We start from the raw sequence: 27,916 nt of genomic DNA on the forward strand, positions 1-27,916 counted from the left end.
TATCACACAGCACAAAGAAAACTACATCACCCATTGGGAAACACACACACAAGCACAAAGTAAACTGCAGTGCTATCGGGTCCTAAAAAGACACTACACATTGTCAGAAAACCTTAAATTAATAATGAACGAAAAACACAAAAGGATCCTGACCAAATACAGGCTCAGTGAGCACAGCCTGGCCATCGAGACGGGCCGACACAGGCAGACCTGGCTGCCCAGAGAGGACAGGCTGTGTCCCCACTGCCAACACCGAGAGGTCGAGACAGAGCGGCACTTTATTCTAAAATGTGAAAAATATAAACATTTATGAGCAAAATCTGTCCCCAAAATAGCAGATCTCTATAAGAGATTTCAAGACCTGCCAGTCTCGGAGAAAGTGCCAGTCCTTCTGGGAGAGGAGACCAGCTGCATATTACTGGCAGCCCAGTATACAGCTGCCTGCCACAGCCTGAGGGACACAGTGGACACTCAGTCCACTCACACAGGGGACACCCCTGGACACAGGCAATGACACCTATGCTACACCCAATTATTACTATCAATATCAGTTTTATGTCTCTCTGAACTATGATTGAATTTTATTAATTGAAATTAATCAGTTACCTGTTTTTAACATACATATTGTGTATTTCTGTATGCAAATGTACATATATATGTTCAAAACTGTTGTTTGTCACCATTGCTTTGGCAATACTTCTTTTTGTTCATGCCAATAAAGCACGTTGAATTTGAATTTGAATTTTGAGAGAGAGAAAGAGAGAGAGAGAGAGAGTGTGTGTGTGTGTGCATGTGTGTGTGTGTGTGTGTGTGCGTGTGTGTGTGTGAGAGAGAGAGAGATACTGTGTGTGTGTGTGTGTGTGTGAGTGGGAGAGTGGGTGGCTGTGTTAGTGTCTGTCTGCCTGTCTGTCTGTCTCTCTCTCTCTCTCTCTCTCTCTCTCTCTCTCTCTCTCTCTCTCTGTCTCTGTAGATGCATCATAGGGAACATATGTAACAATCTCTCTTTTTGTTTACCAAAAATGTGAATGAACGTATTTCAAGTGGGTTTTGCCTTGGTTGGAAACGTTTTAAGATGATTTATGAAGTGTAAATTGAATAAGTCTCAATTCTCCGTAGTTTTCAATGTATGTGCCATTCAGTAGCGTTCATGATACAGATGTGTCCTATGCAGTGGTAGTGTCAGTAAAATGTCAGTAAAACTTTATTTTAGCAATAATACAGGGGAACAAATGCAAATAGAGGGTCCTCACTTTGTATCTAATTTACCAACAACGTTTAAAATTAGGTCTTGCGAAGCTGCAACAAATGCTGTATAATCATTCACCACGTGCTAAAGTCTGATAGCTTTGATTATATATATTTTTTCTCATGAACAACAAATGCTATTTGCTTGATTTTAACAGAGTATGTCATAAATTCCATTATTATGAAGCCTGCCAAATTGTATGCTGTAATATTAAATATATTCAAAGTTACATCATTTGTATGTTTTTCCTATTATGTAACAATTGTTCCTTATGTGATAGATGCATTATATCTTAATAATGTCAAAACAATTAAAGATATACGGATTATTATTTTTGGAAAAGTTATAACACATTGCTATTAACTATGTGTGTCAGTAAAAGTTTAAAAAATCCTTAAAATTTTTTATTGATCCTGCAAATTAAGTGTTTAGGGAACATTTGTAACTTAAAGTTAGATTTTTCATGGACTGTCTGAAAGTTTCAGTTCTATATTCGGTTTGAAAACCATTTTTTTTCTATTTGTGTATATGAAAGATATACATCTATACAATATCTGCACTATTAAAGATAAACGCATTATTATTTTCGGCATTGTGAAAGCACATTGGTATTACCTATGTGTATCTTTAAAAGTTTAAAATTCCTAAAGGTTCTTTATTGATCTTGCAAAATAAGCTTTTAGGGAACATTTGTAACATAGAGTTAGGGATAGCCACTGGGTAAGGGTTACATCTTACACAAGGGTTACACAAGTGCCGGAATGAGGTCAAGGACTCTGCTGTTTTGACTTCGGTGGTGGAATGACCTGCCCACCAAAGTCAAAACAGCAGAGTCCTTGACCTCATTCCGGCGCTTACTCAAGACGCATCTCTTCCGATCCGCACTTGTAATATTAGTCCTCTATCCCTGCTAGATAGCACTTCAGCTTATTATGCTCCTCTCGTTCTTGAATGTTTTCCTCCTTGCTCCCTTTCCCGTAGACCTAGTCTGTAACCCTACATCTTGACAGCACTTAGCTTTCACCGTCCAGGATGTAGGAAGTCTTTTACTGTACATGTGTAAATTGTAATTGGAATTTTTAAAATGTATTTTGAATTGCGATATTTTTTGCTAAGTTGAATTTGTAATGATTGATGCCTTGTACTTCTCTGTATTTTTGCACTTATGTTGTAAGTCGCCCTGGATAAGGGCGTCTGCCAAGAAATAAAAATAATACAATAATAATCTTCAACAGTAAGTTTATTCATGTTAATTTTTCTCTTCAATGTTAAAGAACAGAATTAACCAGCTCACCACAAAGGAACATGGTAGTTGCTATTGCAACATGGATTACACAAAAACATTGAAATCCAAGTTTGCAGTGGTCCTTGGGCCATAGCGTGGTGATCCAGATCACTTCAGCACGAATTTTGCAGTGGTCTGGACTACAACTCCAGGGACTACTGTGCAGTGGTCCAGACCTCAGAAACTGTATGCATATGAACAGTGAAGTAGGCATCATTACTGTAGCCAATACTTTGTGGTTAAAATGCTTAATTTAATCCCTGTATTGTACGGAATAATAATAACAACTGTAAAACATAAGAGAAGGGCCTGATAATAAATACAATACACAATAGACTAGATCCCTTAGAATATAATAATATGAACATTTTCATTATTAGTATGATTGTAGTTTGGATGATATATTAATGCATGTTGATAACATATTTTACAGAAAATGGGTTTAAGGAATTGTGTCAAAAAACAAAAAGAATTGCTTTAGGGACCATTGCTGCATTTTTCCAGACCAATGTATAGCCCACTTTTCTTTTAAATTATGTTTAAAACAAAATTGAGGAAGCAGTGGTTAGTTCTGAATCAAAACATATTGACCCCCTCACTCAATCTGTAAGTCCTGCAGCAAACATTGGAATATGCATAGATATTTGCACAGACTAGTATTAATGTCCCTAATAAATAACCAAATGCCATTTTTGTTGTTTCAAATGTGCCCAACATCTTACCAGTATATGTCCTTTTAGTATGTCACAAAGGTTCCCTAATTCGTTTTACAAATGTTCCCTGTATGATATGTATGTTCCCTAAGCATGTGACGAATGTTCCCTAGTTTATGTTACAGATGTGCCCTAGCACTTCTCTTTCTATCTCTCTATCTCTCTCTCTCTCTCTCTCTCTCTCTCTCTCTCAATTCAGTGCATTTGTATTGTCAAAGCAATAAACAATATCATTATAAATCACAATAAGATGAAATATAGTACAGAAAAACAAAATGTAATAAAATGTGATCTTTAATACACACAAATATGTATGGCTGGTCGGAAGCGTCTTGGACTCGGGTTCCCCCTTCATTACTTATAACGCTTTTGCCTTTTGTTAAAGCTTTCCATGGAGGGGAATGTGGATGAGTTTGTACCATTCTTGGGAGGCTCTGCCTTGTTGGGGCGGAGCTGTGATCCAGGTGAACAGCAGATCGGGCATAGGTGGGCATGTGGGCGGAAGAGGAGGAAGGCCGGTCAAGCAAATAAGCTTGCTAAGGTACGCAGCAGCAGCAAACAGCCCCCCCATCCAGCCAGCCAGGCAGTCTGGCTGGCAGTGACTGAGTGGTTAACAGACGGCAAGCAACGGAATGCACGTGCTCTGTGATGTCATAGCAGTCAGCTCAGAGAGAGGTTCGTGATGTCATCGCTGAGCTGGCTGGCTTAGTGAGTCTTGCTGGCTGTGTATGTGTGTGTGTGTGTGTGAGAGAGAGAGATAGAGAGTGTGTGTGTGTGTGTGTGTGTGAGAGAGAGAGAGATAGAGAGTGTGTGTGTGTGTGTGTATGTGTGTGTGTGTGTGTGAGAGAGACAGAGAGAGAGAGAGATTTTTTGAATATTAACACCTTTATTTTACTAAAGAAATACTAACAAAACATTTAAAACAACTAGAAACACCTAAAAAACATTAAAAAAAACACAGACTATTCTAAAAACCCTCAATAAAAACCACTACACACGTGCTACCAGTAAAATATTCAAGTGAATTAAACCAGTTGGTTTAAATGTCCAAAGTCAATGGCACAGAGGGCAGCCCCGACCCCCCACATCTGCAGAAAAGTGTCCAGGTCTCCCGTCAGGCTGTAGAAATTGTAATCGCACTCTGGAGCTTACGAGAGACCTTAAGAGGGAGAGTGCACACTGTTGCTGCTGCGCTTAGTCTGACTTCTCCTACTGCTCAGGATAGCCAGCTTAGCCTGCCCCACTAGAAAGTTTGCTAACTGACAAACATGTCTGTGGCGCTGCTTGTACTGGACTCCCAAAATAAACACAGTGCGTGAGAAAAGGAGGCCCAGCTGCTTGAACAGGCTCTCCAGTGCAGTGAACAGCAACTCGAATCTAGGGCAGTGGCAGAAACAGTGAAAAAGAGTCTCTCTCTCCCCGCAGTAGGGGCAGGTGTCGCTCACTCTGGGGTCCAGTGTATGTGCAAAAGAGTTTGTTGCGATGACGCCATGCAGAAGCCATGCAAAAGCGGGGGCTTGTTCAGGCTCCTCCAGGCCGGGCAGGCATCTTCACCCAGAGCCAGGTGCTCCCTCCAGGGGGTGTCAGGGAGGGGCTGCAGCTGCTGATGGTGCAGCTCCCTCACACTGAGCTGATTGAGCTCCTGACGATGAGCTGTGGAGACAGGCACACTACACAGACTGTGAGGCGACAGTAGGCGGCCTGATGAGCTAGGGGGGACTGAGAGACACAGACAAACAAGGGGAAAGACGGTGTCAGGGTCCTTGGGCCAGCAGTGCTGCGTGAGAGCCTGGAAAAGCCGCTCCACAGCGCCTATGGGAAGGGCGTTCTGTACTGCCCAGAGAAATCTGGTTACGACTCTCAGTGACCTCATACCCAGCCTGGCAGCCAGGCTGTCGGCACCAACCCACTGTCCCCTGTTTAAATCCAACAAATCCCTCAGCCGGATCACGTCGACCATAAGCAGGACTGACCTGAGGCTGCTGGAGAGCAGGAGTGGACAGCTAAAACCGGGGTTCCAGAGCTGTGGCTCCTCTAACAGCCAATACAGACTGCTGCCCCCCAGCTCCCTACCCAGGGAGAAGCGCTGCCACACCTCTAAAACAGTACTATAATAAACAGGCAGGGAAGGAAGTATATTGGAACGTGTCTTAAGTAAAAACATGTGTCTGTCATAACAAGTGTCCAGGGCGGGAGACACTGGGGATCTGGAGGGTACAGGAGCCTCTGAGCTGCCTGCAGCCGAAAGGCACTCAGCCTGCTTAACAGATCAACCAACTCCTGTCCCCCCTCCTGGAGCGGCAGGTACAGCACTGCTTTGCGCACCCAGTGCAGCCCGTCCCAGAAGAAATCCAGGAGCAGGGTCTGTATCTGGGACATCAGGGCCGGTGGGGGGTCCAGACAGTCATAAGTGTGCCAGAGCATGGAGGCCACCAAGTTATTAATAACAATTGCTCTCCCCCTGAGGGAGAGCTGGGGCAGCAGCAAGTACCATGCCCTCAACCGGCCCTGTACCCTCTCCAGCAGGACAGCCCAGTTCTCCTGCGTCTCCCCCAAAGTCACACCCAGCACCCGAGGGCCTGAGAGAGACCACTGCAGCCCCGCAGGGAGGGCAGGGGGGGCAGAACCCTCCCACACCCCAACCAGATGAGCGCTGCTCTTGCCCCAGTTGACCCTGGCTGAGGAGGCCCTGCTGAACTCCTCCAGACACTCCCACAATGACCTGGATGTCTCGCTGGCCAGACTGTGTCTCAGCAGCATAGGCCGACACCCTGACCGCCTGCTCTGGGTGACAAGGGATGGACAGCCCGGCTAGCAACTGCCTCAGCCTGTGCAGCAGGGGCTCGATAGAAAGGAAGTATAGCATCCCTGACAGACTGCAGCCCTGTCTGATGCCTCCATGGATGGGGATAGGCTCACTCAGGCCAACATTGATCTTCAGCACACTGAACACATGACAGTACAGCAGCTGAATAAATTCTGCGGCCGGCATGATGTCTCTGAGCCGCTTAGCCAGAGCCTTAGACAGGATCTTATAGTCCTGACACAGCAGCGCCACTGGCCTCCAGTTCACAATGGTGGACAGATTCCCCTTCTTGGGCAGCAGGGTCAGAACAGCTGTACGACAGCTAATGGGCAGCAGACCAGCTCACAGGCCCTCCTACAGCACTGAGAGCAGGTGAGCCCATCCAGCCCCGGTGCCCAGCCCTTATTGAGCTCTTGCATTGCGCAGGTCAGCTCTGCCAGGTTTAGTGGGGCCTCTAACCCCTTGACCCCATCCTGTGGGACCTTAGGCAGACCCTACAGAAACTGCTGCTGCTGCTCCAGGCTGCCCGGCTCTGCGGAGTACAGCTCCCTACAGAACTATGTGGCATGACTACACATCTCTTGCCCATCCTGCAGCACGCGGCCCTCAGCCGTCCTCAGGCAGAGCATCACCCTGCTCTGCTGCCGCCTGCATTCCAGCCCAAAGAAGAACTTGATGGGCGCATCCATCTGTGTCAGGCTCTTGAACTGCGAGCGCACCATTGCCCCTCGATCCCACGTCCCCAGCAGATCTGACAATGCCTGCTGCATAGCTTTGAGGTCCTCTAATGCCCCCGAATCTCCAGCATCCAAGTCTCGGTGGAGCACCTGAATCTCTCCTTCTAACTCCTTCATAGATTCATTCAAGCTGTCAGTCCTATGCTCAGTGTACTTCTGGCAGAAGAGCCTGGTCTTAACCTTCCCAATGTCCCACCACTTTCTCAGGGAGGCAAAGCTAGGGTGCTCTGATCTCCATCTCTGCCAAGAGAAAAGAAAAGAATTACAAAAAATCCTGTCCTGCAGCAAGCTATTATTGAAAAGCCAGTAGGCACTGCGCAGCCGGACAGGAGGCAGGGTGACACTCACAGTGATGAGACAGTGGTCAGTGGTCAGGTGGGGGTGAAATGGCAGCCACCGATCAAATTGACATGATGTCTAAAGGTATAAAATCTATCCAGCCTGGCTAGCGACATAATGCTAGAACCCGGCCTCACCCAGGTGTACTGTATCACCTTTGGGTTGGCATTCCTCCAGACATCGACCAGATTGTGCAACTGTGTATTACCTTCCAGCTGTTTTGCTGACTGTGGACTGGGCTCCAAATGATTCCTATCTAATCTATAGTCCACAGTACAGTTCCAATCACCCCCCCAAAACCAGGATCTCCTCAGCCCCACAGTCTGCTAGCGCTTTGCTGAGCACCGAAAACACTGACAGTCTGTCTCTCACAGCATTGGGGGCATAGATATTAATAAACACAAAGGTCCTTCCCCCACTCTCAGCCTTTACCATCAACAATCTTCCACCAACAAACTCTGTTTTCTTAAAATAATCCATTTTAAAAGTGTGTGAAAATAAAATCCCCACTCCCCCACTCACACTAGACCCTTGGCTAAACACACTCTCTCCTTTCCACTCCCACTGCCACTCACACTCATTCACACTGTCTAAGTGCGTCTCTTGTACAAATAAAAATTGAGACATAAAAAAACATACTATTAACCATTATCATTAGATTGCAAAGCAGTCCTGACAACACTCTTTCCACTTCTTTAACCTGTAGCACTCCGGCTCACTAAACTCCGCGAGTGCCACATCCTGCAGGATCACTTGTGCAGATGCCAGGAACTGCTTTGCATTAGGGAAGAAGTTTTCTAAAACTATGTTCCTCTTCCCCTTGGTCTCTCTTAAAAAATCCTTAATGCTTTTAGCACTGTATCCCGCAGTGTCAGTGGAGGCGGGCTCGCCCTGGGAGTCAGCGATGTCCCCCTCAGCAGCGCTGTCCGAGTCTGCGCTCTCCACAGCCGCAGCACTGCACTCAGACTCCCGGCGCCGCAGCCGGTCGGCCACTTTGGGTTGAGACGGCAGGTTCCCCCAGACAGACTCCCCTGACTGCGAGTCCCGCCGCACCACAGCCCCCACACCGCCTTCGGGATCCTCCTCACCAGCCGTCCTCGCAATATTCGCCTTTTTAGACAACTGTATCAACGGCCTCAGAAGACGGGGCAGACTGCTTCTGCTGTCTTTTCCTGGGCACTTTAAACCCATCATCACTGGCTAAGTGTTCAGTCTTGGTGGTGGCCGCATCAGCAGCAACAGCAGCTCCCTCCTCGGCTAACTGAGCCCGTGGCTGCTCTGCATTCTCACTGCTAGCAGCTTCCCCATTAGGCTCCCCTACTCTGTCCCCACCGAGGCCAGTAGTATTTGCCACCGCCTCCCCCTCACCGCTCCCCCGGCCAGCAGAGCCGACACCAGACGGCTCTGCCTGCTCCTCACCTTCCTCTTGCCCGGCCGCCGGAGCCTCTCCCTGAGGGCAAGAGCGACTGATGTGCCCCTGTGCCCCGCACCTCAAACACCTCATGGTATCAGTTGACACGAACACCACCTACACTAACCCCTCGATCTTAAACTTCAGAGACAGGCTTAACTCATCGGCGCCGTCCGCCAGCACCATGAAACCCTGTCTGCGGTAAGAGAGGACGTGTTTCAGCTCCGGGGCGCTGCAGCCCAGCAGCACCCTCCTAATGGCGCAGGTGAGCCGGCCATAGCGACTCAGATCCCCCGCCAGCAGATCGTTGCTCAGGAAGGGGGGTACATTGGAAGTAACCACCTTTACAGCCGGGGTGGCCAGAGGGAGCGTGGGCAGGAAGGTCCCCTTCACTGTGACCCCCTCCTCCATCACATCCTTCACCAGCGCCTCAGAATTCAGGAAAACCACAATGCCCTTATTCATTCGAGCCGCAGAGACGATGTTCTGGAAGCCGACCTTCCTTCCGATCTCCATCGCACAGTCCTCTACCGACACCTACTCCTGGGACACGAGTATAAACCCGTGCTTTCGGGTCAGCGTTTCGTAATTAAATGAAGGGAGGGGTCTCCCCGCCCGCAACGCCATGCTGATCTAAATCGAAAAACAACCCCCTAAACCCGAATCGTTTAAAACCAACAAACGATTAAAAGTATCTATAAAAAAACAAGAAAAGGAAAGAAAAAGAGTAGTAAAAACACAAACACACACTCTCTCCAAACAAACCTCCCACCACCACTGACTCCCCCCATACACTCCCAGCATGCAGAGAGAGAGAGAGAGAGAGAGAGAGAGAGAGTGTGTGTGTGTGTGTGTGTGTGAGAGTGGGTGGGTGGGTGGCTGTGTTAGTGCCTGTCTGTCTGTCTTCTGTGTCTGTCTCTCTCTGTCTCTGTCTCTCTCTCTGTCTCTCTCTCTCTCAATTCAGTGCATTTGTATTGTCAAAGCAATTGGACATTCAAACATACATTTATACATACATACATACATACATACATACAAACATATATATGGAAAAGAAACAATACAATTATAAATCACAATAAGATGTAATAAAGTACAGAAAAACAAAATGTAATAAAATGTGATCTTTAATACACACAAATATGTATAGCTGGTCGGTAGCGTCTTGGACTCGGGTTCCTCTTCATGGAGGGGAACGTGGATGAGTTTGTACCATTCTTGGGAGGCTCTGCCTTGTTGGGGCGGAGCTGTGATCCAGGTGAACAGCAGATCGGGCATAGGTGGGCATGTGGGCGGAGGAGGAGGAAGGCCGGTCAAGCAGATAAGCTTGCTAAGGTACGCAGCAGCAGCAAACAGCCCCCCCATCCAGCCAGCCAGGCAGTCTGCCTGGCAGTGACTGAGAGGTTGACAGATGGCAAGCAACGGAATGCACGTGCTCTGTGATGTCATAGCAGTCAGCTTAAGAGAAAGGTTTGTCATGTGATGTCAACGCTGACCTGGATGGCTCTGTGTGTCTTGCTGGCTGTGTGTATGTGTGTGTGTGTGAGAGAGAGAGAGAGATAGAGTGTGTGTGTGTGTGTGTGTATGTGTGTGTGAGTGGGTGGCTGTGTTAGTCTCTGTCTCTCTCTCTCTCTCTCTCTCTCTCTCTCTCTCTCTGTCTCTGTAGATGCATCATAGGGAACATATGTAACAATCTCTCTTTTTGTTTACCAAAAATGTGAATGAACGTATTTCAAGTGGGTTTTGCCTTGGTTGGAAACGTTTTAAGATTATTTATGAAGTGTAAATAGGATAAGTCTCAATTCTCCGTAGTTTTCAATGTATGTGCCATTCAGTAGCGTTCATGTTACAGATGTGTCCTATGCAGTGGTAGGGTCAATAAAATGTCAGTAAAACTTTATTTTAGCAATTATAGAGGGGATCAAATGCAAATAGAGGGTCCGCACTAATTATCTAATTTACCAACAACATTTAAAATTTGGTCTTGCGAAGCTGCAAAAAATGCTGTATAATCGTATGTGTGTTCATACACCAGCTGATAAAGTCTGATAGCTTTTGAAGACTCTGTATAGGCTTTGGGATCAGTTCTTCTGAACATGTACCGGTGTAGATTGGACTTCAATAGGAGGAAGTGACACAATAAAGACATATATGAGCCGTGCAGGCGGACAGTCTTAGTGCCCACGCAGGCTCTTCATTGGGGAAATCATTGACTGAACACATTTTTTTTGAAAATTTGTTTTCCTGAGGTATCTGGGAATCATTATTGAAATCAATTAAAATGCTTATTTTCTAAAAACATATTTTATTAGGAAAATATCTTAACTTATTAACTCAAATAATGGAGCGAAATATGTGTATAAATAGTAATAATACATGTCAATAAATATAACTTGAATTGTGTAGTAATAAATTAGGAAAAGGAGAAAGAACAGCTGTTAGGATACAGAGTGATGTTTGCAGAGGGTCTGAGCGACGTTGATGAAGGTTTGAGGACGTTGACAAGGGGTTTAAGAGTCGATGAGGCTTGGGAAGCTGTAAAAAGGGAGTTTGGTATGTGTGAAAGAAATGTGCTGCCACTTTCAGCACAAGAGTTTTGATGGCGATTGAATGGAATATGAGGGAAAATAAGGAAGTTACTTAAGGTATAACTTAATTTTAAATAAATAAATAATTGAATGAGATATAGTTTAAAATCTAAAGTCATGAAAGTGTATGGAAATAGTGCTTTCAGAAACAGAAATACCCTATTAATCAGGAAGGGATTCACCCCCCAAACAAAAAAAAAAAAAAACAAAAAAAAGGGGGGTGGGGTTGGGGCAGTGAAAGTGTCTGTGAGGTCAACTATGATCATTTACCTAACAACTATTAACTTTGTTGTTGAAAGAGCTGCTGTAATAATTATTAAAATAGTCTTAGATATATAAGTCAGATAAAAGCAAAGAGATAAGCGCATTGTTTTGAAAGTTTGACAGCTCCACACAAGAAAGAGTATTTACACTAGGTAGTAAAGTTGATTCAGTAACACAGGAGATATGATGCTGCTGACGACAACTGAGTGCTGTACTGAAATAATCTGTGAAAATTTGGGATCAAGATTATTATTATGAATTGTCCCTTTACTGGAAACCTCATAGATTGTGTCAATGTCAACTACTGTCCATGTGATAGAGATGCCTTTTATAAGGAGGATCTCTGATGTTGTGCGAACCACACATTGTGTCTTCAGATGACCGATCTATTCCACATGGCAGATATGCACATTATGAATCGTGTCCTGAAGGAATCGATGTCTGACCCATGGTGGCAGAGGTGCATATGGAGAAGACGCTGGTGTTCTCATTGAGACACAGTAGGCCGAGGGCGCGGCTTTAAAGACAGCCTCACGGCATCTTGAACAGACCAATGTTGAGGTCCACAACGCTGAAGTGATGCTTGACTTAATGGAGAAATAAGTTAAAATACCGAAATTAAAGGTTGTCCAGATTATAGGAATCTGCAATACATTGTGAAAACAGCACAGATGACATCTGCAGTAGCATATATTCTTGTATTGGTAGTTTATAATGTACTTTTGGTGGAGATGTCAAATTACTCAAATGAATAGAATAAGAGTCATGAAGTAAGAATAAGTCCATTGCCCTTCTCTTGAGAGGTATGGAATGTACAATGTTTATCAATTAAAATGCATCAGAAATATATGTGAATAACTGAATTTGAAAAAATAACATGTTTGCTGACTTTTGTATTCCTTTAGAAGCAAAACAATGTATGTATTATGTAACTGGGGATTGACCTTTATGACCTGGGGCAGGATGAAATATAATTTGAGATACACAGTAAAGCTCCAGGAAATTGTAGGTGGCCACTGCAATTTCCATAAAAGAGCTCAATATTCAATAAGGTGTAGTTATGACATAATTGTTTGCCCGACCAGGCAAATAAAAATACATTCCTATCCCCTGATTATTTGAATACCTCGCTGTACATACATACACACCTCGTAGGTGGCAGGTTGGGATAAATGGGAGCTGAACACGCAGCACTATACCACCTGCCCCTCCGGAGGAAGAAATTATTGTAACTGACAAACACGATTATTTTGGCTTCATTTCGCTTCATTTCTATTGCCAAAAAGGAGGGAATGAAGACTCTGTAAAGGAAGTTGAAGAAAGTGTTTTGTGATAATTATATAATGTTTTATATTATTACTAGCATTAGAAGTAGTTTTGTATATACACTGAGCAGATTAGATTTAGCAGGACAAGTAAAGGGTCAACAAGGTTGGTTTGTTAGAAACTCCTGTCAGTAATGAAAGATTACACAGTGCCGAAATAGCCTACAGCTGTCTGCTGAGAATTTGTTTATGACTGAATTGTTTCTCCAAATAGGGAGGAATTGTTTTTGTTTAAGAGCGATTGACACAAGGTAAATGAAGACCGTGGGATCGCATCTTCCTAGTGCACATCAAAGACGGACATCTGCTTTGGATCCATCACCTGTTCACGGGAGGACAGATCGTAAAACGGACCCAGACCTATATCTTCTGATTGAATGAATGGCCATAAGATGTTACGTCAATTTTCCAATAAAGTTGTACTCATGTCTGTAAACATTAAGTCTCACTGAAGGAATTATTCCTGACGTGGGGCTTCCGAATGGCTCGATTAAAGTTCTGTTTGCTTTATCTCCGCGACTTCTCCACTTATTTCTGACACGGTTCTACAACTTGGCATAACGAACGAGGATCTGAACTTGCCTCCACTCCCGGGACCAAAGCAATGGTGAGTACCTTTAAAATGACCACCCTGTATATTTAAATTTGATCTCGTGATTGTGTGAGGCTCTCAGATTGTAATTTAAAGAGAACCTGTGGAGAGGTATAGGTAAAACAAACAGAAAGGTTGACTGTACAGCGGAGGATCACAGTAGGGTGAACTCCAGGTAAGACAGATCTGTGGGGAGAGATGCCAAGGGAACCGAAAGGTACGACGAGGCCTGCTGAGCCCCAGGTTAAGCAAGGAAATCCTTGTATGCCAGGGCCAGAGTTAGTGGCAGTCAATAACCAGACGGAACCAGAGGTACATAAAGTCCAACGTTATAGCCCCATCGTTGGCAAAGATAGGGTTGGCATTATTACATTACAAGACGTGTCTATATGTGAATACCTACAAGAGAAGTTTAAAAAACTTCAACTTTAGATGGAAAAGGCAGGATGGGATCCTAACTGGGTTCCCAAACAGCATAGAGAATGGTGGAAGAAGGAAAAGAGAGAGAAAACCAATAAAGCTTCCGTAATTCTTTGTCAATATAGTGCGAAATTAGAGAAGAAACTAATCGCAATGGATGAGGAAAATACAGCAACAATAAAAGAATTAAAAGAGAAAGTCGCTGAGATGCAAACAGAGATAGATAATGAGAAAAGAATTAGAAAGAGGAAGTGAAAAATATATAATGAACTAATAATGTAGGGAAATGAACCCGACTGGGACGATTTAGACCGAAAAGCCTGGGAACATGAATGCGAAAAATATGGGGGATGTGGGTTTGGTGCTTCTGCCCCTCCACCATGTAAACATTCAGACAACCCCCCTGATAATAGAACAGAGTCTAAACTTTACCCAGATTTGAGTTCATTCAAGTCAGAAAAAATACAAATAGCACCTACAGAGATGCGCACTAGACAACATCTCTCTGCCGACGGACAATTTTACGCATTAACAACATCGGTGCATCGCCCCTTTACAACCGGAGAGAAACACACAATATTAAGCGACCTTCCAAAACTTAAACCCAATCATGGGAATCTGGACTTTTGGGTAAAATGTAATGAGATGTTAGATGTACACCAAATGCACGCTAGAGACGTACATATAATAATTAAAACTAAATGTCCAAGGCCAATCTCGGACAGGTTAACCCAGCAGGATGGTACCTGGATAACAGCTGGAAATGATAATAATAATCTAAGGATCACTCACTTCATCGCGGCTGTAAAGACAGGGAAATTGGGGTTTAGTCTGTGGCCTCGTACAGAAGCCAGGAGAGACTTGCTGCGATTATGCGGAACGAAAGTTCACTACTTTTAGAGATCACTCCGGACTGTGATAATGTGATCTGTTTAAAATGATTACAGGAAGGGTTTAGTAAAGCACACCAAGACATCCTCAATATGGGTGTGCCTGTAGGAAACACATATCAGCAGATTGTACAATGGGCTTCAGAGGTAGAAAACAAGTAGTCAAAAGCTAAAATAACTGCTGTGGCAGCTATATCTGCCATAACACAAAACGGAGGTAAATGTTACAATTGCGGACAAATAGGACATATTGCTAAAGACTGTCGGTCTAAATCAACCCGCCCTAAGTGCACTTTCTGTGGGAGGACAGGGCACACGGGGGACAAGTGCTGGAAGGCAGGCGCTCCAGGCGACACCAAGCGCCCTGCAATCAGACCAAGACAAACCCCGATCAGCCCAGAGGAGACACGGAGCTTCTGCACATCATCCGAGATCTGACAGAGAAACTCAATAGGAAATAGGTCGCCTCGGCCCCGAGGTCGGTACAGGGGAAGATCCCCGCCTCCACATAAGCGCACTGTTAGGGGTCGGCAGTGTACAATGTCGGTGGATACAGGCGCCTCTGTCTCGATATCAGATCTCCCCTCCCACTGACTAAACGCAGACTACAGATCTCAGGTGTAGGTGGCGCATGTATCACAGCCACACTCAGCACAGCTCAACTTCTAGAAATAGGCGATCTCCTCATACCAGTGTCTTTTTGGGTTTGTAAAAACCCAGAGGGGACAATATTAGGTATAGATATCCTTAGAGAAGCCGGCGCACTAGTGGATGCTAATAATAATCGCATAATATGGACCAATACACACGGGAATAAAAAGGATACACAAAGATACGCAACAAATTGCGCTAGTATCTCACTCACACCGTCAACACCTCATATATGGCCAGACACACCACTTGGACACATATGTCAGGCATTTCCTGATGTTTGGGCAACACATAAACAAGATTGTGGTCTGGCAAAAATTGAACCTATAGTTATCCCAGGTCCAGTACACAAAGCACATAAACAGTTTCCTATTAAACCAGAAGCTTTTACGGCAGTTCAGACAATTATTCAAACATTGCAACATGCAGGAATAATACACGAAACGCATTCAACCACTAATTCTATGCCTAATTTGAAACCCGAACACTCTATTTTTACGATCCTAGATATTAGCAATGGATTTTGAAGCCTGCCACTCCACTCTGATTCCTAAGATAAATGTACGTTTACTGTATGCAACAAACAGTACACATGGACTAGAGTGCAACAGGGATTTCACAACAGCCCAACACTTCCACCAGGCAATGGCCAAGACTTTAGAAGGCATAGATCTGACACCCTGGAATAGTTTCATCATCCAGTACGTGGATGATCTTTTGATTGCATCTCCTGATGAGACTGCACACTTAGGCGCATTAATTACAGTCCTCAGTGTCTTACAAAAGGCAGGATTTAAAGCAAGCCCTAAGAAAGCACAAATAGGCTTAACTAAGGTTCAATATCTCAGACACAACATTTCACAAGGACAAAAATCTATGACGCATAATAGGCAAGAAGCCATTCTAAATATGCCAAAACCACATCATGTTAGGGCTGTGCGTAAAGTTATGGGGCTCCTTAATTATTGGCGCACTTTCATCCCTAATTTCACACAAGCCACAGGTCCGATACAGGCGCTAATCAAAGGGAGCCCGGCTCCCTTGGACCCCATAGACTGGGGACATGAACAGGAAATAGCCTATCGTGTAATAAAACAGGCTCTCAGCAATGCCCCCGCCCTCGGGTTACCAGATCATGCTTAACCATTTCACCTCTACTGTTCCCAAGATGGGATCTATTATACAGCAGTTCTGACACAGGAACATGGGGATAGGCAATGTCCCGTCGCCTATTACTCCACAAAGCAACCCACGGTAGCAGCAGGCATGCATCGCTGTATGGCAGCAGTAGACTGCGCCTCTTGGGCAGTGCAGGCATGCGAGCCGATTGTAATGAACACACAGTTGATTCTGCACACAGGACACACATTAGTTTAATTATTACACACCGGCAAATTGTGTTCAGTCTCCGTAGACGAGCTAAATGGGAAGCTGTTTTGCTCCCCAGAGATAAATCCATACAAATAATAAAAGACACACGAGTAAACCCAGCAGGGGAGGAAGAAGAGCATACATGCTCTGAGCTGGTGCTCCAGGAGGACCACAGTCGCTTCCTAGAAAACCCCCTCACAGACCCTGACTTGGAACGATATGTTGATGGATCCAGGAAAATAATAGATGGAGTCCCCCACACTGGGTGGGCAGTGGTATTGGATGATAGCACCGTCGTAAAATCTGGATCCCTTCAGGACACTGTTCAGCCCAAGTGGCAGAACTCGTGGTGTTAACTGATTCATTAAAAATAGCGAAAGACATTAAAGTTAACATTTTCACTGACAGTCGCTATGCATTTGGAGTAGTACACGACTATATGGCAACCTGGGAACGTAGAGGGTTTATAACAACAGCAGGAGAAGTAATACAAAATTATGAGTATGTTATAGCCCTAGCTGAGGCAGCACACCTTCCAGAAAAGGTAGCAGTAGTTAAAGTGAAAGCTCATCAGAGTCTTTCTGATGATGGATGCCCGCGCACCTGTGGGAATCACTTTGCAGACCTAGCTGCAAAAAAGGCAGCAGAGACAGGCAGTCATGTGACGTTAGCAGGATTCCCCTGCTCTAGTAAACTTGTGAGCATCCGAGAACCAGAAACTACTGACCTCGCACAGCTACAGAAAAACTGTGAGGAGGATGAAGTACAAGAGTGGGTTAAGGGAGGTGCAGTGCACTCAGACGAAGTGGCGAAGTCCTAACTTACAATGTGTATTAGCACCCCAGTGTATTAGCTCAACGCTTCTGGACCAGTACCATGGCCCAGCTCACACGGGTCGCAAGGCCATGTTAACTCAATTGCGTGAACACTGGTGGTGGCCTGGCATAGGCAGGGACACTGCGAAGTGGTGTCAACAGTGTATTCCTTGCGCACAAGTAAACCCAGGTAAACCGATCAAAGTCACTAAATCACACCAGCCCCGGCCTTGAGGTCCGTGGGAAAATATTCAAATTGACTTTACAGGACCCCTGACAAAATGTCATGGGAAATCCTATTGCTTGGTAATAATTGACCATTTCACAAAATGGGTTGAGGCATTCCCCTGCAGGGACTGCTCTGCCATCACTGCAGCACAAGTCCTAGCGACTGAGGTTATTCCCCGATGGGGTGTGCCCCGTCAAATGAACTCAGATCAAGGGACTCATTTCACCGGTAAGGTAATGAAGGAAGCATGTTTACTGCTAGGGGTAAAACAACGATTTCATATACCTTATCACCCTCAGAGTTCAGGCTTAGTGGAGCGCACTAACCGGACACTGAAGGAAAGTTTGGCAAAAGCCCTGTTAACTACAGGCAAGGGATGGACAGTAGCACTCCCCGCTGTGCTGTATAAACTTAGAGCGTCACCTAATCGGAGTACTCAGCTTTCTCCATATGAGTTAATGACAGGGAGAGCTATATGCAACTCCCTGCTGGCATCTGGGGTCCCAGTGATCCCAGTGCTCCATTCAAAGACTATCTTAAACAGTATGTAGCACAGCTATGTACACACTTAAAAAAACGTAGAACACAAGCACATGATCTCCAGTCCCTCAGGGACTTGGAACTCAAAGAGGAAATGCCAACAACACTTCCTGAGGTTGGTTCGCAAGTGATGGTTAAAATAATCCCAAGCAGACCAGGGCTTAGGCCCAAATGGACAGGACCGCATAATGTCCTTCTTTCTACAGACACTTCAGTCTGTATTGACGGACAGGAGGGGGGTACAAGATGGAAACATTGGTCACAAGTAAAAAATTATAATCCAGGAGAACTGTGTACTAAACCTTTATCTTTTCTCATTCCTAGGAAAGCAACAGTTGCAGATTTCCTGAATTTTGAGAGACATTCCCCTAACTGGTAAAGGTTTTGTCCCCCTACAGGTACTAAGAGATAATCCAGCATGAAGACGACTGTGTACACTACAGTATTTGGACTGATCTGCCTGTCCTTAGTTGAATCATGGACAGATTTATCCAAATTACACGCACCTATACAAATGCCCTTAATAAAACAAAATGTTGGGTTTGTTCCCACATTCCACACGACACTAAGAAAGGGGTTCCAATGATCCCCATTCCATTTCTAGTATTTTCTGATTATTCACAACTTAGAGTTGCCTCTAATGTACGATATGCATATGATTATGCCTTAGGCATCACAGGAGAATGGTACCGAAGATGGATCAGAATAGAAGAGATTTTAAAATGCCATATATTGACTTGGCTCACAGTAACAAAGGATCTGTGTATGTTTCATACTATAACCAAACCATGCAATCCCAATTTATAGGTAATAGCACTTGTAATCACACTGTGGCTATCGATGGTTCTAACTTTAGGTATCAGACTTGTCGCTTTTACGCCCCATGGAATGGGACTTATTGGATATGCGGCTTGCGGGCATATTGGGAACTTCCTTGTAAGTTCACAGGTTCTTGTTATTTAGGATTTGTGGTGCCAGCTTTGCGCCACACTGAAGATAAATACCTTCCAGATATAGAACAATTTACTCACCCTAAACGTGAGATAGGGGAAGGAGACAGGTTTGCTTCCATACTATTTCCTATGTATGGAGTCGGAAGAGCAATAAAGGAAATCAGATTAGTAGCTGGTATATTAGAAACATTAAGTATTTCTACAACTGAAGTTCTCAGCAATTTAACAACTGAAATAGTGGCTATGCGAACTGTTGCCCTCCAGAACAGGCTAGCTCTAGATTTCCTGCTAGCAGCACAAGGAGGGACATGTGCCATTATAGGGCAGGAATGCTGTACTTACATACCAGATAACTCTGAACACATTGGTAATCTTATAGAGCACATTAGGACAGCAACTACAAAGATACACCAGTCCTCCGGAGGAAAACCCCTCTGGGGATGGCTTGCTGATACCTTTGGTAATCTGGGTATGATTGTGTTACAAGGATTGATATCAGTAGTTAATATTCTGCTATGTCTGTAAGTTTCTTTTTTATTTCTTAAATACACTGTCTCAAAAACTTTGTAAACCTCATAATGTATCTACTATGGTTACAGCTGCAATTAAAACACCCTCGTTGGCAGACTTTCTCTACATTTCTACTAAACGACACCGTCCCTCACTCGGGAGGAGCAAAACTCACACACCCATTGACACAAATCTTATTCTGTCCCCTTGGTTCTGGAGGCTCCATGTGACTGAGGACAAATGGATTTAGTATCAAAGGCAATAAACCTCATGACTCAAGGAAAACCAAAGGATGCATTGGAAAGATACTATTACAAAGGTCACTCAGCTCCATGAGACGCCTTCAGGACATTCTGTACATCCACACTTAGGGGCACACACTTATCGCTCTCCCCGACAGCAGGGACACCCTTACACTCGCCGTACACACATATACACCCCACGGGGAAGGGTTGGGATGAAGGAGCTGCAATCCTCAATCAAGAAGCGTCAAATCTTCCTAACCCCTAAGGGGATTTACTTGTAACTGACAAACATAACTTTTTGGCTTCTTTCCGCTTTGCTCTATTGCCAAACAGCAGGGAATGAAGACACTGTATAGGAAGTTGAAGAAAGTGTTTTGTGATAATTATATAATATTTTATATTAATACTAGCATTAGAAATAGTTTTGTATATAGACTGAGCAGATTAGATTTAGCAGGACAAGTAAAGGGTCAAGAAGGTTGGTTTGTTAGAAACTCCTGTCAGTAATGAAAGATTACACAGTGCCGAAATAGCCTACAGATGTCTGCTGTGAATTTGTTTATGACTTAATCATTTCTCCAGATAGGGAGGAATTGTTTTTGTTGAAGAGCGATTGACACTAGGTAAATGACGACCGTGGGATCGCATCTTCCTAGTGCACATCAAAGACGGACATCTGCTTTGGATCCATCACCTCTTCACGGGAGGACAGATCGTGAAACGGACCCGGACCTGTATCTTCTGATTGGATGAACGGCCATAAGATGTTACGTCATTTTTCCTATAAAGTTGTACTCATGTCTGTAAACATTAAGCCTCACTGAAGGAATTATTTCTGACAGTGGAGCTTCCGAGCGGCTTGATTAAAGTTCTGTTTGCTTTGTCTCCACGACTCTCCACTTATTTCAGACACGGTTCTACAGGGTGAATGTGGAGTCCATTGTTCCGGAATTAAAACAGTTTGTTAACTCGGCACAGGCTCTGTTGCGGGGCTCTGCGGAGCTTGAGAATCCGGAAAGGTTTAGATTGAGAATACTAGAAAAAAAACTAGAAAACAGTGTTGCCCTGCAGGGCCTGAACAACGGAAAGGCTCCAGGACTGGACGGGCTGCTGGTGGAGTTCTTATAAGACTCTGTGGCCAGTACTGGGTATGGACTTACTCAGTGTGTGTGAAGAGGGTGTGCTGGACAGTGAGCTGCCATTGAGCTGCAGGAGGGCAGTACTTACACTGCTCCCTAAAAAGGGTGATTTATGTTAAATCTCCAACTGGAGACCTGTGTCATTGTTGTGCTGTGACTTTAAGATCTTGTCAAAGGCCCTTGCCAACCGTCTCAATCCAGTTATGGGATCCCTAGTGCACCCAGATCAGACTTATTGTGTCCCACAGCACTCTATATTTGATCATATTTTTTTGGCGAGGTACCTGATGTCGGCATTCAGGTTGTTTGGCTTTCAAGCAGGTTTGATCTCCTTGGATCAAGAAAAAGCATTTGATCGTGTGGATCATAAGTATTTGTTCCATAACTTGGAAGCTTTTGGTTTGGGCCCTAATTTCTTGGCACTTATTAAATGTTTGTATAATAATGTTTTTAGTGTGTTAAAAATCAATGGCGGGTTGAGTACCCCATTTCCAGTGCAGAGAGGGATTAGACAAGGCTGCTTGCTATCGGGAATGCTGTATTCCTTGTCCATAGAGCCTCTCTTGCACACGCTGAGGACTTAGTTGACTGGTCTGAGCATCCCGTCCTGCAGTGTGGTGTGTGTTCGGTTGTGTGCATATGCAGATGATGTGTGTGTGTGTGTCTGTGTGGTGGGGGACTGGGACGTTGTGCTTTTGGAAGAGAGCCTAGAGAGATATGGGCAGGTGTCATCAGCAAGAGTTAATTGGATGAAGAGCAGTGCGGTGCTGCTCTGGGAGTTGGGGGGCGGCAGCCCCTGGGTTTGCAAGCTGGGCTGCAGTGGAGTAGTGGGGAGTTAAAGTGTCTGGGGGTGTTCCTGGGGGGAGACAAAGCAAAGCAGAGGAACTGGCAGAGGATAGAGGAGCAAGTACAGGAGAGGTTGGGGCGCTGGCGATGGCTGCTCCCCCAGCTCTTGTACAGAGGGAGGGTGCTGGTCATTAATAATCTGGTGGCTTCAATGCTGTGGCACAGGCTAGTGTGTGGAGCCGCCAGCAGGTGTGCTCACCAGACTCCAGAGGATCCTGCTCCATTTCTTTTGGGACGGACTGCACTGGATCAGGCAGAGTGTTGTTTTTCTGCCAGTAGCAGAAGGTGGGCAGGGACTTTTAGACCTGACCAGCAGGGTGGCAGTGTTCAGGTAACAGACAGTTCGGAAGCTGCTGTTCTCAGAGGCTGTAGCTGGACAGGCAGTTGTTTGTGACAGACATGTCTCAGTTGGATCTCAGAGGGGTTCCACTTTTTTACCGTAGTGTTTTGAAAGCGTGGTGGCTAGTGCGGGTGCGAAGAGACATGGAGAGGTTGGGGGCTTATTGGCTTTTGAGAGAGCCGTTGCTGTGTAACCCTGCACTGCGGCTCCCTGTGTTGGAGTCTCAGGGCTTGCACAGCAGGCTGGTTAAGGCAGGTGTGACCAGGCTGGGGCAGGTTTTGATGGGGAGGGGGGGTGGCTGGATGAGTGTGGAGGCCTTGGCAGGAAGACTGCAGGTGGACTCAGTGCGAGTGGTAGGGGTGTTGCTGTTTCACTAGAGTGTGGCCCTGCAGGAGTAGGGGCTGGGTGTACAGGGGGAGGTTTGGATGGGCAGCAATGAATCCGATAGACAGAGGCTTTTCATTGAGCTGAAGCTTTCCCCTTCCATGTGACTCAGGCAGGATAGGCCAGATCTGAATTTACAGATGAAGGAAGTCTCCGATGTTGTTTTCTCTAGTGCCCATAATAAGACGCTGTATCGATTTGTATTGAAAACGACTAATTTTGCACAGTTAAAAGATGTCCTTGATTCACCCTGGAGAGGGAAGCTGCTATTTGAGAGTGCAGTTCGCCCAGCTTGGGGAACCCTGTATACAGCCCCCCTGAATAAGAGAGCTGGGGATTTACACTGGCACTTAGCAGTGAATTCCTTTCTGTCCATTATTGATCATGATGTGACTGATGCCTGTGTGTTTTGTGGTCAAACGAAAACTGTTGCTCACCGTTATTTAGACTGTAATAGATTACAACCTTTATTTCTATGGTTGAAAGTTCTTTTTTCAACTCTCATTGTGATTTTCTCCAAGGGTGTTTGTGTTCGCTATAAGTGCTATTGTTCAACTGAAAGTCAAGGTCAAGTTAACCAATTTTTTGATAGGGCAAAAAGAGTAGGAAACGGAAATTGAGTGGCCATGTGTTTTGTGAGGTTTTGACTGTTTTTAAAATTAGTGTAGCTGTACAAATCACTGTCGATTATGAATACCACAAAACAATGTGTAGTGTGGATCAGTTTGAGAAGGTATGGTGCCTTGATAGGGTTCTCTGCCTGGTTGGGAATGAGGGTTTGGTTTTAAATATATAGAGTGATGTCTGTTCTGTTTTTATGGTAATTGGATAGTTGTTTAACAGCTGCATTTTTTGTAGGCTGCATTGTTTTTTTTTAATGCTCTTTGTAGATTTTGTGTGTTGAATGATGCACTTTTGTAATAAAGTACATTTTAAAGTTGAAAAAAGTATCTCTCTCTCTCTCTCTCTCTCGCTCTGTAGATGCATCATAGGGAACATATGTAACAATCTTTCTTTTTGTTTACCAAAAATGTGAATGAACGTATTTCAAGTGGGTTTTGCCTTGTTTGGAAACGTTTTAAGATGATTTATGAAGTGCAAATTTGATAAGTCTCAATTCTCCGTAGTTTTCAATGTATGTGCCATTCAGTAGCGTTCATGTTACAGATGTGTCCTATGCAGTGGTAGTGTCAGTAAAATGTCAGTAAAACTTTATTTTAGCAATAATACAGGGGAATAATGCAAATAGAGTGTCCTCACTTTGTATCTAATTTACCAACAACGTTTAAAATTAGGTTTTGCGAAGCTGCAACAAATGCTGTATAATCGTATGTGTGTTCATTCACCACGTGCTAAAGTCTGATAGCTTTGATTATATATATTTTTTCTCATGAACAACAAATGTTATTTGCTTGATTTTTACAGAGTATGTCATAAATTCCATTATTATGAAGCCTGCCAAATTGTATGCTGTAATATTAAATATATTCAAAGTTACATCATTTGTATGTTTTTCCTATCATGTAACAAATGTTCCCTATGTGATAGATGCATTATATCTTAATTATGTCAAAACAATTAAAGATATACGGATTATTATTTTCGGAAAAGTTATAACACATTGCTATTAACTATGTGTGTCAGTAAAAGTTTAAAAAATCCTGACAGTTTTTTATTGATCCTGCAAAATAAGTGATTAGGGAACATTTGTAACTTAAAGTTAGGGTTAGTGTTAGGGTTAGGGTTATGAATATAATTGATATATAGAATTATTAAGAAGTGTAAACATTTACATTCCATTTTTCATGGACTGTCTGAAAGTTTCAGTTCTATATTCGGTTTGGAAACCGTTTTTTTTCTATTTGTGTATATGAAAGATATACATCTATTCAATATCTTCACTATTAAAGATAAACGCATTATTATTTTCGGCATTGTTAAAGCACATTGGTATTACCTATGTGTATCTTTAAAAGTTTAAAATTCTTAAAGGATCTTTTTTTTTTGCAAAATAAGCTTTTAGGGAACATTTGTAACATAGAGTTAGGGTTAGCCACTGGGTAAGGGTTACATCTTACACAAGGGTTACACAAGTGCCGGAAAGAGGTCAAGGACTCTGCTGTTTTGACTTCGGTGGTGGAATGACCTGCCCACCAAAGTCAAAACAGCAGAGTCCTTGACCTCATTCCGGCGCTTACTCAAGACGCATCTCTTCCGACCGCACTTGTAATATTAGTCCTCTATCCCTGCTAGATAGCACTTCAGCTTATTATGCTCCTCTCGTTCTTGAATGTTTTCCTCCTTGCTCCCTTTCCCGTAGCCCTAGTCTGTAACCCTACATCTTGACAGCACTTAGCTTTCACCGTCCAGGATGTAGGAAGTCTTTTAATGTACTTGTGTAAATTGGAATTGGAATTTTTAAAATGTATTTTGAATTGCAATATATTTTAGCTAAGTTGAATTTGTAATGATTGATGCCTTGTACTTCTCTGTATTTTTGCACTTATGTTGTAAGTCGCCCTGGATAAGGGCGTCTGCCAAGAAATAAAAATAATCAAATAATAATCTTCAACAGTAAGTTTATTCATCTTAATCTCTTCAATGTTAAAGAACAGAATTAACCAGCTCACCACAAAGGAACATGGATGTTGCTATTGCAACATGGATTACACAAAAACATTGAAATCCAAGTTTGCAGTGGTCCTTGGGCCATTGCGTGGTGATCCAGATCACTTCAGCACGAATTTTGCAGTGCTCTGGACTACAACTCCAGGGACTACTGTGCAGTGGTCCAGACCTCAGAAACTGTATGCATATGAACACTGAAGTAGGCATCATAACTGTAGCCAATACTTTGTGGTTAAAATACTTAATTTAATCCCTGTATTGTACAGAATAATAATAACAACTGTAAAACATAAGAGAAGGGCCTGAGAATAAATACAATACACAATAGACTAGAACCCTTAGATTATAATAATATGAACATTGTAGCGTTATGTTGGGTGTATTTTGATAAGAGCATTTGGGCTCTGAGCTGAAGCACTGATCTAAACAAGACCTCTCCCCCCCAAAGTTATCAGATTTCCTTAGCTCATCAGCTTGGAACTGGTTTGCATCAAAGTGACAGTTTTGGGGAGGATGGCACAGAGAAGAGGCCAAATAGGTTGGAATCCTGCTATGAAATGTCTGGAGAAAGGGGCCTGTAGGTGATAAAAACTCTTTGAAGTGGACGAGAGCCGAAATCGCGAAATAGAGCTACGAACCCGGGCCAACCGGCATTTCCAAAAGATGGCATGGATTGACATCAGTCATAAATCAAGCCCCCCTCCAATAGGACACTGGGGGCTGAAACCGAAATCCAATCTCAAGAACTCAGGAACCAATAACCTATCGATCTGACAGACTATAAGGAACAGCGGACGGTCTTTCTCTCTCTCTCTCTCACCTGAACCAGTAACTCGCTGCCATAGCTCAACCTGTAGCTCTGTTGCCAGAACCGGAACCAGAAAACAACCAAGTCTTTGCCGGCAACAGAAGAGTTAAAGTGGGAGAAGGAGATTGAGCCGTACGAAGAATTATTTTAAAGGACTTTATTAAATAAAGAACTTTACAGACTGCGCTGACCGCCTGTGCCCACCTGATCAGTGGAGTTTTACAGCTGGACAATTGACTAAGTCGACTGAATACGAAAGTGTCAGTCATTTAAATAGCTATTTGAGTCTTAAGAAACTTGACCCTTGGAACAAACAGGGCCCTGCTTTCCGCAAAGACTTTGTCTTCAAATAAGTACGGTGAGAGACCCTGCTTGCCAAAAAGATTTTGTGCACAACCTTGGAGCCTTCAAACCAGTGGAAAATCTGTTTGGAAACGACTCTACTTTCGCGAAACCCCAACTTCCAGGTGCATCGACTGAGTGGAAGTTCTTGGACAAAGCCGAACCGGACTGCCTTTGTTCCAACCCACACGGACCTCGTGCCGTGTGCTGTTATCTGAGCCCGAAGCCAGAGAGGCCTCTCTGCGACGAAGTTCAGATAAGTTTAACAGTTTGGATTTCATGATTCATGACATTTGAGAAATAAATTAGAAATGTTAATCTGTGATTCATAACTCTAGAATGTGTAATATCATTTAGTTTTCTTAAATATGAATGTGTGTTGCATTAAACTGTTTTGTTGATCATTTTAGAAATAAAATCTGTCAACGCCGAGAAATATCTTCTCATTCCTGTTTAACTGTTTAGTCTGAAATTGACACAAGTTAATAGACATTAGATTATTGGTGGCCCTGCCTATCCTTAATCATTGAATAATAATCAGTTAAGGGAAATTGTGGTAACAAGTAATGATAGGATCTTTCTCGGCACCTAAACGTAAATGAGACTGATATATATATAACGAGAAGTTACCTGATATTAAATACTAACCTGCGTAGTTATTTAATGTCTGACTAACAATACTAATGAGAGACTCACCTTCGTCTTACTAACCGGTATTGTGGTCAATGTGTTTATAACCTTTTTTGTTTAACGATTTGTGTTATCATATGCTATCCCATGGTCTTTGATTTGGTCACGGAAGTGATTTGTCTTTGATTTGTTGATCTAGAGTTGAATTTTAATTAGTTTTTCCCTTTTGTATAATTAGTGTAGTTCTACATTTAGTCTTTGTTTTTGAATAAATTTGACAATTTATATCTTTGGAATTGGTGTCTGTGTCCAATTATTACAGAAATTGAGTTCTACAAGATTCCAGGATTCGTGATAAGGTGATACTATAAATTCACTTCTTAAATTGAAATTCATAAGTGTACCTTACGCTACAATAAACAGAACTATTATTTTGAAAGTGTGCAATTTGTAGCCGAAACCGAAGCACACCGTAGCCCCGGAGCGTGGACGGAATTAGCTATCAAAGATAATAACTAATAACACAAATAGACACAGACAATAATAACAACGGTGGTGACAGCACAGCCGTGAAGCCAAAAAACCAAGCAATAATAATTGTTAATTAACAATTGTAAGAGAATTTTGAATGCTCGTTTTTTCAGTCAATCTAAATAAATAGTTGAACTGAAAACTCATAGGTCAATTGGTTTCTCTTTTAAGATTCTTTTTAGAGGGAAGATGTGGTCAAGTCTCAGATGTGCAATAATCATTTATTTTGACAAAAATAGGAAACTAATATCATTCAATTATATTACTGAAAATAAGTAATATTAAGCTTCTGCTGGATTACAGTAAGAAACAGATAATACCCATTTTCTTCTTTCTCC

At 43.5% G+C, this 27,916-nt stretch overlaps 1 non-coding gene across 1 annotated transcript; it reads left to right on the plus strand.

Annotated features, from left to right (window-relative positions):
- The first annotated feature begins 3,578 nt into the window (after positions 1 to 3,578).
- Positions 3,579 to 3,694, plus strand: LOC136752017 (U5 spliceosomal RNA). Its single transcript, XR_010817199.1, has one exon. It is a non-coding gene; the product is annotated as a U5 spliceosomal RNA (small nuclear RNA).
- Positions 3,695 to 27,916: the final 24,222 nt, after the last annotated feature.

Source organism: Amia ocellicauda, chromosome 6 (genome assembly GCF_036373705.1).
Source record: "Amia ocellicauda isolate fAmiCal2 chromosome 6, fAmiCal2.hap1, whole genome shotgun sequence".
In the NCBI taxonomy this organism is placed as follows: Eukaryota; Metazoa; Chordata; class Actinopteri; order Amiiformes; family Amiidae; genus Amia; species Amia ocellicauda.